This window comes from Sinohyriopsis cumingii, chromosome 14, assembly GCF_028554795.1.
Source record: "Sinohyriopsis cumingii isolate HCF-2022 chromosome 14, ASM2855479v2, whole genome shotgun sequence".
Classification (NCBI taxonomy): Eukaryota; Metazoa; Mollusca; class Bivalvia; order Unionida; family Unionidae; genus Sinohyriopsis; species Sinohyriopsis cumingii.
Genome location: NC_142974.1, coordinates 109,157,625 through 109,172,804, shown reverse-complemented (window position 1 = coordinate 109,172,804; position 15,180 = coordinate 109,157,625).

Genomic DNA, 15,180 nt, shown 5'->3' with positions numbered 1-15,180 from the left:
GATTTCGTGACATCCAAATGCATTTGACATTATTACTCATTATACGTTTTCATTCTTTATGATGTATTCTCGCTAAACGACACTATTCAAATTGAATAGAAGGAAATGAAGAAACGACTCTATTCAAATTAAATGGAAGGAAATAAAGAAGACGATAATATTCAAATCGAATGGAAAGAAATAAAGAAAAGGACGAATAAAAAAGAATACGAAACTTTCCAAAGGATACAACATTTGTATTCTTTACTTCAAAACAACACAATGCAATTTAAATATACATAACACATTATTAATGTCTTCATCCTATACTATTTCTACAGCTGTTTATATTATTACTACTAGTAGTATTCCTTTTAAATATTGCTTACGCTGCTAACATTGTCTAGTATTACTATCACTGAGATTACTGTTAGTGGTTTTATTTCTTCTGTTGGTACTGCCGTTTACTCTATCTTCTGCTACTACTGCTGCTGCCGTTACCTTTTGTGTTACGTATTCTATTGCTACTAATTTCTTCTTCTACTTCAACTACTGCTGCTGCTGCTACTACTACTACTAATGCCACTGTTGATGCTATTACTACTAGTAGTAATACATCTATGACTACCTCTACTGACTTATACTTGCACGTCTAGTAAATGGAATCTAAACTGCAGAGGTTCTTGGGGGTGAATGTTTTGGTGCTTGGATGCCTAAGTGTAGTGCTTAAGGTATGTAAGACTACAATGTCCAACTGCCATAGGTCTATTAATCTAGTGGTCTTTATCTCTGAATTTGTTGCTACTGCTCCTGAGTTCGATCTTCATTGGCACTTGTACTTTGTTCTCTTCTTATCTGACGTATTTATGAATCTAATAATTATTCCTGCACAGTAGCCTGCACAAAGAAAATGTAACACTTAAATCAATATACTAGCATGATGCATATCGTATTTAACGGAATTCATTGCTTATAGACTACTTATAACTTTGACCTCTAATGTAAGTCAAAATATCTGAATGTTTGGATAAATCATGTTGTAAAACATATGAAATGTTAACATATCGTCATATGTGGTTATATTTCTATCAATGTGTTGGACTAGTAGCGAAAAGATCACCAGGAACCTAATCCAGAATTTTATACACTTTTTTATTAATTACTTCTTGAAGTGTGAAGTATGAAAGTTACAAAATTAAAATAATTATTAAATTTAATCTGATATTTCTGCTATACAATTTACTAGTTGGTGTTTAGCAGCACATCAGCACATGAAAAGGCTATTCATAGTGACACAACGACGGTCGTCCAGACTTGGTCTGGGCATGAATCCAATTTGCACTTTTCAAGAGTCGTGTATCCTTCTCATGACTGCTATGTTTCAAAATAAAGATGCCCCTTAAATACGCAATTCAGACAATATAAAACAAGGGTCCCGCTCACCATATAAGTTTAGGGTTTAACTGTACCTATTTAATACAAAAGCATTTAAATTTTATTTTATTCACTGACATTATAGAAACTTACACACTTTTGCGCACATGTAATATGAATCATATAGTTATAAACAAAATGACCATTCACTGCAGATAACATACATATCAGCGAACTAAATCATAAAAAATTGACCTAACCGAGGAAGATTTTAGTCTTATCAGCAGAGGGATTTGAATGCAAACGTAAAAGCGTCAACCTGGGAGAGCTGTATCCCGTGCAAGGAGATTAGTCTTGTACATGATGAAGCAAAATGGTAGAAGGTAGTGACAAACATCAATATTACATTACTGTGACGATAAGATGCAATGTTGGCATAAATATCTTTCAAATGTTACATTTGTTGGTTATGTGTCTGCTGTTACTGCTATTACTTTCTTTGTCTTCTATTAACCCTGTCACTACTGCTGCAGATGATGTTAGTACTAATAACATTCCTTTTAATTAGTGCTACCGCTTCTAACTTTGTCTTCTACCAATGTCACTGCTACATCTACTATTAGAAGTACAGTTACTGCTGTGATTATTACTAGTAGTAACAATACGTCTGCTACTAATATTGATACCAACTTCCTTTTTCTACTACCACTGTTTGTAATTGCGAGATACGTGTTGAGGTTCTCGTTTCTGCTTTCAATTGTAAGTTGCCTGCTAATCAGTGTGTAAAATTAAGTCACGATCTTGTAATGGTTTATGGTCATTGACCAAATATTTTCCAGATATATCCATCGTTTGTTGAACAGCACCACGCTTAGCAAAAGTTTACTGTTTCCAAGGCATCTGATGCTATTTATTCAGATTGAGTGATGTATGTCAGAGGCCATTGTTGTTATAAAAAGTGATTAACTAACGTGTTAAATTTTATAAGTAATGCGTTTGAACATACAACGTACGCATTTGAATATCTTTCTTATGCATTTAAACATGCACTGTATGCATGGCAGTTATGTTACAACTTATCTTTCAAGCGTTTTGAACTTTCAATATTTTTGCAGAACGTGATGTAATAAGAGTGTTTTCCAGAAACATGTTTAAATATGTTAGTTACACCACATATAAAGACACTATCTACTATTGTGAGTACACAGAAGGAAATACTTTAGGAGAGAACTGGAGTGGATTGCCCCTAGTGAAGAACCCATTCGAAACACTAAGATGTTTGCCACTTCACGACAGAAACATGTCTTTCTTTTTTTCATAATACAAGGATTTTCTATTTCATTTTCATTTTCCAAAGGCATGAAACGTTTACGTGACAATGCGGTTAACACCATAGATCGAGACAAAATAGTTCTGAAACTTAACAATAATTTACGACAGTGACTTAAAAAAAATTGTGAACAACATACGACATAGTAAATTTTTCTCTACAATTGTACGTTATATATTAAGGTAATTGATACTCGTATTTATCCATGTTTACTTGAATTTGTGTTCAGGACAATGGTTTTTGCCTTCGAGAACGCCTGGTCTACCTTGTATTTGCCATGTTCGTTACTGAATTTAAGTGAAAGACATTAGCTTCTTTACCACATAGAATGTTCTAGGGATGACATTTTTTGACCTGCATCCCTGTCCTTTATAAGTTTTCATTTAATATTTCAGTGGATTTATTTATTTAAATTACTCATTGGAAATATAAAGTTCATTAATACTTAGGCACTAAATATTTTGGGATTAGTGTAAATTCATAAAGATTTATTTTGCGTTATATCACTGTGTTACATCACACCTGTTAGCACATCAACAGTATTCCAGACTATTAGCAAATCAGCACATCAAAGACTGGAATTCATCTATATCACCATTGGACTTAATCTGGAGCACTTTATACGTTTGGAATTGTGACAGAACTTTTAAGACTATTTGGGATTAAATTCACATTACTGTAAGTTCTTTTAAAATTGTCACTTCATATTCTATGGAAATACAGTATCTCTTCATTTTACTAGATTTGTTGGTTTTCGCTATTTCCTTTACTTAGTTTAACTCAATAGAATCGTAACAAATAGTACAAATAGCACATGTAGAAATAATAGCAGTGGTAGTTACAGGAAAAGAGGAAAAAGTTAATAGTATTAGTAATAGTAAAAGTAATTAAAGTAGCAGTAGTGACAGCATAATCGCTAGATGCTAACACACTTGTACTTGTGTCGGTAGATGAAGCTTTTCAAGATTTGGGCGTACAGGCAGAGAATTACAGACATATGAAAAACATTTATGCAAGTATAGTGTTTCGCTGTCACACTAATTTAACAGTTATATTTGTCAAGACTGTTTACCTGTCTGCCGTATAATGCTCACGGCTAATCTCGTTGAATAAGATACACCTCTCCCAGGTTAACACTTTAAGTTTGTACTAAACTTCCTCCACTGATAAGACTAAATTCTGGCCGGGTTAGGTCAATTATGTATAACGTAACCCATACTAAGACAATGCTCTGCAGTGATTGGTAGTTTGTTTATAACAACATGAAAATGTTGTTTGTTAAAATGAGATATGTAAATTAACATAAAAGAGAGACAGAGAGAGCAAAAGTAGTTTCGTAGAATCTTGCTTTTTAAAGGATTTATATAAATATTGTAAGTACCAATTTTCTGTATGATTTTACAATGAAGTGTATGCTTTTGGCAGAGTTTATTTTTAAGACAAATACCATTCATATTACCTGTTACCTGTTACCTGTTACAAATACCATTCATATTACCTGCTACCTGTTCTCACAGACGTGTGAATGTCTATGCGATCAATGCATGGATTGAAATTATAGGAAAATATGGGGACCAGGAAAACTTATGTTACATTATCTGAATTGGTATTAAAAGGGCATATCATTTTTGGAAAATAATAGTCGTGATGATTAAATGTAAGCATGACGAACACTCGACCAGAAGGGTGAGGGTTCGGATACTCCCCGAACCAAGCCGGGACGGCCACCTTTGTGTCTCTCTAATATCCCATCATGTTTTGTTATGCCGGAAAACACCAAATTAATAGATCGTTTTACATACCAATCAACTCAAATTAGTATTGATACTTTGACCTTTAATTACTAAATTGTATTGCATAATAATCAAATGCAATTTATTATGAATTCATTTACATTTAAGTATGCATATTTCTAAAACGAATTATTTTTTTTTAAATACAAAATAACGGACAATTTGGGTGACAGTTCAGTAAGTTATGGTCATTCGTTAAGCAACGAATTCAGTTAATGAACATCTAGTAGCGGAAAACGCACCCCCAAATCTCTCCTACACCTCAAAATTCTCTGACATATCGCTAGTTCCACTTCCAAAACCCAGAAGACAAGTGAGGAAACTCTTGTTTCTTTAACCCACAGTAAGTGTTCCGTAAGTAAGCTCCCACTTAGCTGAATCCCATAAATGTATTTCGTAATTTACATATTTTGAAAAGATCACATAAATTATGAATTTAGTACAACCAAACTGATTGCAGATAACAGTTACTTGATATCTTCAACAATTCAACATTCAGTAAACTTTACAATATAAAGATATAAGGGGAATAGATCTCTCGAAATTGTAAGGCACATGTAAATAATTTCTCTGCAAATAGATCGATATAATATTGAAGAAATATTCTTTCTTCAATAGTATTTTTATTTCTTAAACAATTAGATAATTTATTATTGTTGTTATATTTGATATTGTCCTCCTCATCATCTTCATCCTAAAGACTTTATCGAATAATGGAACATCTGAGTCATTAAATATTAATATACCTGAAGATATTATTATCAACTGTATAATTTACATTCTTGGACTCACCTCACATCATCTATATCTCTATCCGATTAATATATACACACATTCTCCCTGTCTCTATCACTCTCTCATATATACACGCACACATAAAAGTCAGTATATTTTGATTACATCCTTGCAATAATGGCAGCTATGCGTATCATTCCGCTGAGCTCTGACCTATTCATTCAACTAATAGTTCACAAGAAATTCGATGTACGATGTGAACAATAATTACACACTTGCACTGTTTGGTCTTATAAGGTGGCTGAAATAGCAGGTCGGAAAAGGAGTGTTTCACTCACTAAGATGCTCAAACTTCATGACCCCGGGTAATTATGTCCTTGAACACCTTCACTAGAACACCAGATCTGCACACGTGAACACCTGGTTACGTGGAAAAGATGCAGTAATTTTCAAAACAATAAGTAAAATTCTTTTTGCTTTGCTGTGATACGTCCGTACAATAACACTCATGATTGTTTATTTTTAACTCAGCTAGCTACTTGTAATTTTTTTCTACTTTAGCGATTTTGAAAAGCTTGCCATAGAAAAGGATTGTATGATGTAGATAGTGAGCATGATAATAATATCTAAACCCTGCAATTGAGATTGATGCTAATTATCACCTGTAATTAATAATATATAAAACTGCAAGGAGGACTGATGCTAATTATCACCTTTACTTAACAATATCTAAACACTGTAATTAAGACTGATGCTTATTATCACCTGAAGTTAAAAATATCTCAACACTGCAAGTATGACTGATGATAATTATCACCTGTAGTTAACAATATCTAAACACTGCATTTACGATTGATGATAATTATCACCTGTAGTTAACACTATCTAAACACTGCAATTAAGATTGATGCTTATTATCACCTTTAGCTAACAAACTGTAAAACACTGCACTGATGATAATTATCACCTGTAATTAAAGATAATTAAACACTGCAAGTAAGATTGATGCTTGCTAATTATCACCTATAATTTACAATATATAAACACCGTGATTAAGATTGATGCTAATTATCACATGTAGTTAACAATATTCAAACACTGCAAGTAAGAACATTACTAATTATCAACTGCATTTAACAATATCTAAACACTGCAATTAAGGCTAATAATAATTATAACATGTAATTAACAATATCCAAATACTGCAAATAGGACTGATACTAATCATCACCTGTAGTTAACAATATCTAAGCAATGCAATTAAGATTGATGCTAATTATCACCTGTATTTAACAATATATAAACACTGCAATTAAGATTGATGCTAATTATCAGCTGTAATTAACAATATTGAAAATCTGCAATTAAGACTGATGCTAATGAAATATGTAATTAACAATATCTAAACACTGCAATTAAGATTGTTTCTAAGCATCACGTGTATTTAATAATATATAAACACTGCAATAAAGACTGTTGCTAATTATAACCTGAAAACAGCAATATCTAAACACTGCAAGTAATAATGATGCTAATTATAATCTGTAGTTAACAATATCTAAACACTGCAATTAAGAATGAAGCTAATTATCACCTGTAGTTAACTCTATCTAAATATTGCAAGAAAGACAGATGCTAAGTATCTCCTGTAATTAACAATATCTAAACACTGCAATTAAGATTGATGCTAATTAACACCTGTACTTATTAATATATAAAACACTGCAAGTAGGACTGATGATAATTATCACCTGTAGTTAACAATATCTAAACACTGCAAGTAAGACTTATATTAATTATCACCTGTAGTTATTAATATATAAAAACGGCATTTAAGATCGCTGCTAATTATCACCTGCATTTAACAATATTTAACACTGCAAGTAATAATGATGCTAAGTATCAAGGGTAGATAACAATATTTAAACACTGTAAGTAAGAATGATACCAAGTATCAAATGTAGTTAACAATATCTAAACACTGCAATTAAGACTGGTACTAGCTATCACCTATAGTTAATAATATCTAAACACTGCATGCACGACTGATACTAATTATCACCTGTAGTTGACAATATATAAACACTGCAATTAAGATTGATGCTAATTATTACCTGTATTTAACAATATCTAAACACTGTAAATAAGACTGATATTAATTATCACCTGCATTTATCAATATATAAAAACTGCAATTAAGATTGTTGCTAATTATCACCTGCACTTAGCAATATCTAACTGCAATTAAGACTGATACTAATTATCACCTGTATTTAACACTATCTAAACACTGCAATTAACACTGATGCTAATTATAACCTGTAGTTAATAATATCTAAACACTGCAATGAAGATTGACGATAGTTATAACCTGTAGTTAACAATATCTAAACGCTGCAATTAAGACTGATACCAATTATCACCTGTATTTAACAATATCTAAACACTGCAATTAAGACTGATACTAATTATCACCTGTAGTTACAGTATCTAAACACTGCAATTAATACTGATGATAATTATAACCTTTATTTAATAATATCTGAACAATACAATGAAGATTGACGATAATTATAACCTGTAGTTAACAATATCTAAACACTGCAATTAAGAATGATACTATTTATCACCTGTAGTTAACAATATCTAAACAATGCCAGTAAAACTAATTCTCTGCTATAATTAAGAACAATCCAGTACGGCTGACATGATATGATTGTCAAAAATGGCTGGTCACACTATTGTGACAAAATATTAGAAAACGTAAAATGTCTCAATCTGAGTTATATAAATATTTGTCAAATGTGTCGTCCGCTGACTGTGAACATTGAAGAAAGAAAGCACGTTGGAGAGAATAATTACATGTTAGTGTGCTGAATAGTGAGAAATGATGAATTGATTGTCAATGTGGCTAAATAAAATCATCAAAGTCCTCACAATACAATTTAGATTCATGGATGCTTCCTAAAGGATAAGGAGATATGCTGATTTGAAAATTCATTAAGTTTGTGAATGTGTGTGGGACCCGATAGGATACATACAATAAGCCTTTTAGTGTAATCAAAACCAAAATATTATATGTCGAAAGTACTGGAGCAAGGTGAAGGTCGTTACCATTACTTACATTTAAAGGAGCTCTCAAGGGGCAATATTAAGGTAGTTACCACTGCGGATACATAAAGGAGCGCTCTAGAGGAAAAATAAAGGTAATTACAACTACATATACCAAAAAGACCTCTCTAGGGGTAATGTGAAGGGTAATTACCATTACCTATACATAAAGGAAAATCTCTAGGGATATGATGGCAGTAGTCACCATTAAGTTAAAAAAATGGATATTTCTAGGTGCTTTATGACGTTATTTACCATTACGTACACTTAATGGTTCTAACGGGGGAGGGGTACGATGAAGTTAGTTACCATTAAGTGCACATAAATGAACTCTCTAGAGTTAAAAAGAACTTATTTGCTACTGCCTATATATAAAGGAGCTTTCTAGGGACAAGATGAAGTTAGTTACAATAACGTATGCCAAAAATTATGTATCTCGGGACACGATGAAGGTATTTACCATTAAGTATACATAATGATCTCTATAGGGACGAGATGAAATTGGTTATTGTTAAGTATACAGAAAGGTTCTTTCTGTTTATAAGGTGAAAGCAGTTACCTTTACGTATACAAAAAGGATACCTCTAGCTGCGGGATGACGGTAGTTACCATTACCTATACATAAACGATCTATATTGGGACAAGACAAAGATAGTTACCTATGTCTATATATAAAGGATTTCTCTAGTGGCAAGATGAAGGTATGTATTTAAAACAAAATGTTATTTTCTTAAATACACGAACTAGCAGCCCCAGTGAAAGGTTTCATTTGTCATTTACTGCGATTTTGATTGCTTGCTGGATAAACACAATGACGATGTAATGGAAATGAAAAGATGGTTTGTGGCATACCGTAAATTTAGTTTGAAATTCAATTCTCGTAGGTATTATCAATTCTGAAAATCATAGTTCTGATGTGTGTGGTGAAAATTTGAAAGGAAAAGCAAACATACCAAGTGACTAAAGTCTCACCGTAACTACTTATAAAATGTATAGTCCTGACCCAAACTAAAAAGAGGTTCAATCAGTATGTCGAGTAATGAATACTTTATTAGCTGCGTACATATTCCTTATATTAGCAAATGAAAACACTGCAAATCAAAACGTCGAATATGCAAATTATCTTACTTTGACCTACGCTCAAAATTTAAAGGACATCCAGCTTGTAGGAAAATGAATATGATTAACTTGATAATGAATGCAGGGAATTTCAGCTTGTAGAACAATAGATGGGATTATCTCACTAATGAATGTACCAAGTAAGATGATAATACATTAAGGGGTTTATGAAATATAATTATGATGACGATACATTCAAGGATTTATGAAGTACTAGTATGATGATAATACATTAAAGGGTTTATGAAATATATATATATATATATATATATATATATATATATATATATATATATATATATATATATATATATATAAAGATAAAGATAATAAATTAAGGAGTTTATCAAATATAAGTACGATGATGATACATGATGGATCTGATGAAATTTAAGTATGATGTTAATACATTTCAGGGTTATGAAATTTAAGCAAATGGAAAACTTTAAACTAAGCCTTAACAAACTAATGTCATTACCGTCATCTATGGATTAGTGTTTGCTATATCTTTTGACCGATAAAGTGGGAAGGACAGAAAAACACAGAAACATAAGAGAAAGGAAAACCAAAGACATATATAAAACGGATACATCTTTGCATGTTTACTCAATAAGACGACCGATTGAAATCGACCATTAAGAAAAGACGTACAGCAAATCCAAGTGTTCACAATTCGGTATGTCAATTGTCTAGAAATAAGGCAGAAACGAAACACAATTTTTGTAATGACAGAAAAAAAAAGTGAAGACAGCTCAAACTGGTTTAAAACAGATAAGCATAAAATGAAAATTGCAAACTGATACGTTTAAAATGTACCCTTTAAAGCAATGTTATTATTAGCATATGAATGAGACAATCAATGATATTTGTTATTGCATTAAGTTACCTTTACTTAAGACGTAACTTAGGCGTGTCAAATCAACAGGACAGGAAAACCGCAACATTCTCATCAAACACGTCATGACTAGATATCAACGTCCTGCCCGAGACTCGGTGAGGTGGAACTTGCTTTTACACTAAATTTATACTAATGCACCCTTTTTGAACAACACAAACCGCTCCGGTGGCCTAGTGGTTAGAGCGTCCGCCTCGGATGCGGGAGGTCGTGGGTTTGATCCCCTGCCGAGTCATACCAAAGACTTACAAAAATGGTACTAACAGCTGCCTCGCTTGGCGCTCAGCATTAACAGGTTAGTGTTAGGACTGGTCGGCCCGGTGTCAGGATAATGTGAATGGATGGGAGATCATGCTACATGTCTGCGGTATGATGCCCCAGTGCTAGACATCACTATAAACTGCCACACTGCAGACGTCGTAGCGATATGACTGAAAAAGTGTTAAAGCTACGTTACAAAATCAAAGTCACATCACATCAGATCACCTTTTTGAACATATCAAACACTGTAGTACAATAGTTTAATAACAACGTCTTGATGTACTTTGTACATATTTTAATTCCTATCATTTCCTATAAAGTCTTATATTTATCACTAGTCTGCATCTATATGGTACTGGGCATGCTGTGGTATCAAACAAATGGGGAGAAGACATGTACATTTTTGTCATAAAATGAAAGTTCTCTCTCTCTGTCTCTCTCCGGTGCCGTAGTGGGTAGAGCGTCAACCCCGGATGCGGGTGGTCGTGGGTTCGAACCAAGGCCGAGTCATACCAAAGATTTCTAAAAATGGTACTAACAGCTTCCTTGCCAGGCGCTCAGCATTAAGAGGATAGTGTTAGGACTGGTCCGCCTGGTGTCAGGATAATGTGACTGGGTGGGACATTATGCTACATGTCTGCGGCATGATGCCCCAGTGCTAGACATCACTTTAAACTGCCACACTGCAGACATCGTAGCAATATGACTGAAAAATTGTTAAAGTTACGTTAAAAATCTAAATCACACACACAGACACACAAACGCGCACTTTCTATCTCTCTCTCTCTCTCTCTCTCTCACACACTTTTGTTTTGATAGAACGAAACATCATCAGTCTGTAGCAGTTCGTACAACATGATTCATTATTATATCAATGTTATCCATTTTTAGATGATCACGGGCCGACCATAGCGATTCATATAGATTTGTATTAGGAGTGTTGTTTCAGTCTAGGATTTAGCTGCTGAGAAAGTACAAATAATGTAGAAAATTGAAGAACGTAGCGAAACAGAGATTTTAGCCAATTATAACGTCTGAATTTCATATGCTTTCTTTTGTACCAACGTTGAAATTTGTTCAGTTATTTCTCGCGTCAAAGCACACAATTTCCTGAAAATTCAAGAAATTGTAGCCCCTCTCTCTCTCTCTCTCACACACACACACACACACATTAAAGAAGTAGAATTAATATGGTTGCGTTGAATGACGGGTAATCGTAATCTTAATGAAACAGTATCAACAATAATAGTAGTAGTAACATCTGTAATAGCAGAAGAAGATGGAGAATAAAGTGTGGCCAGAAGAAGTATAAGTTTTAGCAGTAGTAGCGGTACTAAGTGCAGTAGCAGGAATAATAGTACTTTTGATGCAGTAGTAGTAGTTGTAGTAGTAGTAGAAGCAGTAGTGTTACTAGTATTAATAATTTTAATTCTAGTATCGGTAAAATAATAATAATGATAATAATAATAATGATGATAATAATAATATAGTTTGTTGTTTTTTGAGAAGCTTTAATAATTTTTCAGTCATATCGGTACTATGTCTGCAGCGTTGCAATTTATAATGATGTATATCACTTAGACATCATGCCGCAGACATGTAGCATCAGGTCCCACCTCGTCACATTATCCTGACACTGGGAGGACGAGTCCTAACTCTAATCCTTTAATGTTGAGGGCCAAGCGAGGCAGATGCTAGTACCTTTTTTCTATAAGTCTTTGGTATGACTAGTCGGGGTCTCGAATCAGAGACCTCCCGATTCGAAGCGGACGCTCTAACCACTTAGGACACCGGAGCGGTCAATAATAATAACAATAATATAATAATAATATCATCATCATCATCATCATCATCATCATCATCATCATCATCATCATCAGTATCATCATCGTGATCATCATCATCAGTAGTAGTAACATAATTTTTCTTACTATAGGTAGGGTGTTAACGCTGAAATTCTTGTTGTGACTCTGCAAACCTTTTACAATAACAACTAATTTATTTTGATAGATAAAGATACTCTATAGTCACAGAGACAGGTGAATACACGCATTGGAGATTAATCATACTCCAAGATAAAACATTCATACCCAGCGAGTTCACGTCTACCTGGACGTAATATTTTAGCTGCAGAGGGGCCTCTGTAGGGGCAATGAGGCAATCAATGTGGAGATTGGACTTATAGATATATGAAAATGTACTGAATTATAATAAAATGCGATTATCTCACCTGGAAACAAAATGTTAGTGCGAAAGGATGAATATTCTGCTTAAATTATATACACGACAACGTAGAACAAACTAATCAAATTTGTTTGAAAATGATGACTTGTGCTTGTATATATGTATTTTATTCTTTAATTGACATCTATATGTGCGTCTGCTTGCTCTTTTTCTGTATATATTAAATTTGGATTTCTTATATATTTCACTTCCAAATGTCACTCCTTAGAAATTTGAGATTTTTGCCAATGATTACCTGTTAAAAATATAACGAAATAAATAAATATGCAAGTAATTGAATATATTTACAATAATCCAGTGATGTACTTTCTATTTAGACTAAATGATTCCTCTCTGCAATTTCAACGAACAATGTATAAATAAGTCTGAATCCTCTAATAACTCTGTGTAAGATTGATGTATAACTGTAGAATGAGACTCTATAACCATTTCATTAGTCACTAACAATTCATTAAACCAACATTTCTGGATCCATGTATTTAAATTAGGGTGTATTTTGAATTACTTTTCACAGTCAACAACTTGTTTTATTAATTTATCCAATCAGCAATTATGGCATTTTGCATGTACATTATATCTCTAGACCACAGATGTTCTCCTAGGATCGCACGATGTTAAATGACCTCCACTCAAATACATCGTGACATAATTTGATCAAATTAGTTGTGAACATGAACTTGACAATATCCTTAATTGATAATACAATGTGTTGTACATGTAAACTTCATACACTGTCTAAGCCAGTCTTAAAATCTTGGAATTAAAATAATATAGCATTAACCCAACTTACTTAAATAAAAACTATATTATAACATAATATATGCAATATAAATATCCGTAACAAGGACACCCATGATCCCCTCCCCAGCCCCCCTCCCTCTCTCTCAAACACAAGAAATATCAATGATTTTAGAAGTAATTTATGAAGGCTGGTTTTTATTCGTGTATAATCCATACAGAAGTATAGCGCTTTTACTTTTATAGGTACAGCCTTAGATATTGCAAATGGTCGCATGTTAAGTTGGTAACACGTTTCTTTTGTGGTCTGGAATATAGTATTACTTTGTCGAGTTCACCCATGAAAACCTTCCATCCCACTCTCTCATACACATTCGCACACATAAACAAACGCAATAGCATATTCACATCTGAGGCTAACATACAAACATACACACCTGGTATTTGAGACGCAGAGGACATACAGCACAGTCGTTTGTTTTTTGTGTGCAAAATTAGCTTTTAAAATTCAAAGTTGTTTGTAAATGAATATAATCCTCATGGAATTTGTAACTAGTACGTCACACCTAAACAAATCAATCGTGTCTTGACCTGTATGGGAAATTTCCCAAGACAAAGATCGGAGGCTAAATTACCATACAACCTGATAATAAATAACTCTATCATGCAACATGAAAAAGTGGTTACAATGTAATGATATTATTACAAGTGGAAAAAACTAAATTGCTAGAAGTGTATATATTTACAAACTGTCAAATAATACTTATTCATCTAAACAGGTACCCATGGCGAGCCGTTAACCATTAATTCATATTTTTGCATATCCAGAAAAAAAAAAACTATTTTACGTCTGTTATACATAATGTCCATATGTGAAAGGAAAGCCTATTTTTATGTGCTTTATTTACAGATTTACATTCTTTACATATTTAAACTGTATATATTTACACAGGGTCAGTTTCATAATAGGACAAAATATGTTCTTATATCTATAAAAAAGTCGTATTTGTTAAAAAATAAAGTAAATCTATACATATAATACATTTTGCATACCTTTCATTGATGCAAAATTCTACTTGAAATATGTAAATTCTTCTAAACAATTTGCATATAAATCATTTATTTCACATATGTAAAAATGAATTTAACTCTTGTGAAATATTTTGTTTTTCTTTTTGGGGGATGTCACATTCTTGATCACATATGTAAATTTCTCAGTTTTTCAGTGTTACAGTTAATGGGAGTATAAATTTGATCTTGTGGTTGTTAATCTTTTGTCGTTGTGTTAGGTAACCAAGCAAGATGAGTTAAGTGTCCTCATTTGTCAAGGTTGTATACTTTTCCTCCACAAATTGCACATCTGTTATACATCTTTGTGTCGTTGTTGTTATTTTCATACAAGCATCATAGGTTGACGTATTAATGAAATACTTACATACGAAAATTATAAATCTAATACATAAGGTAACGTAATGGTATATTATATTAGTATATGAAGTTAGAGCAAGCTTTGCTACTATTTCCATTTCCATTTCGATGTTGATTTGTTTTGTTCTGAAACTAATATGGCTGACACATGCACAGTGTTCTGGGCACATGAG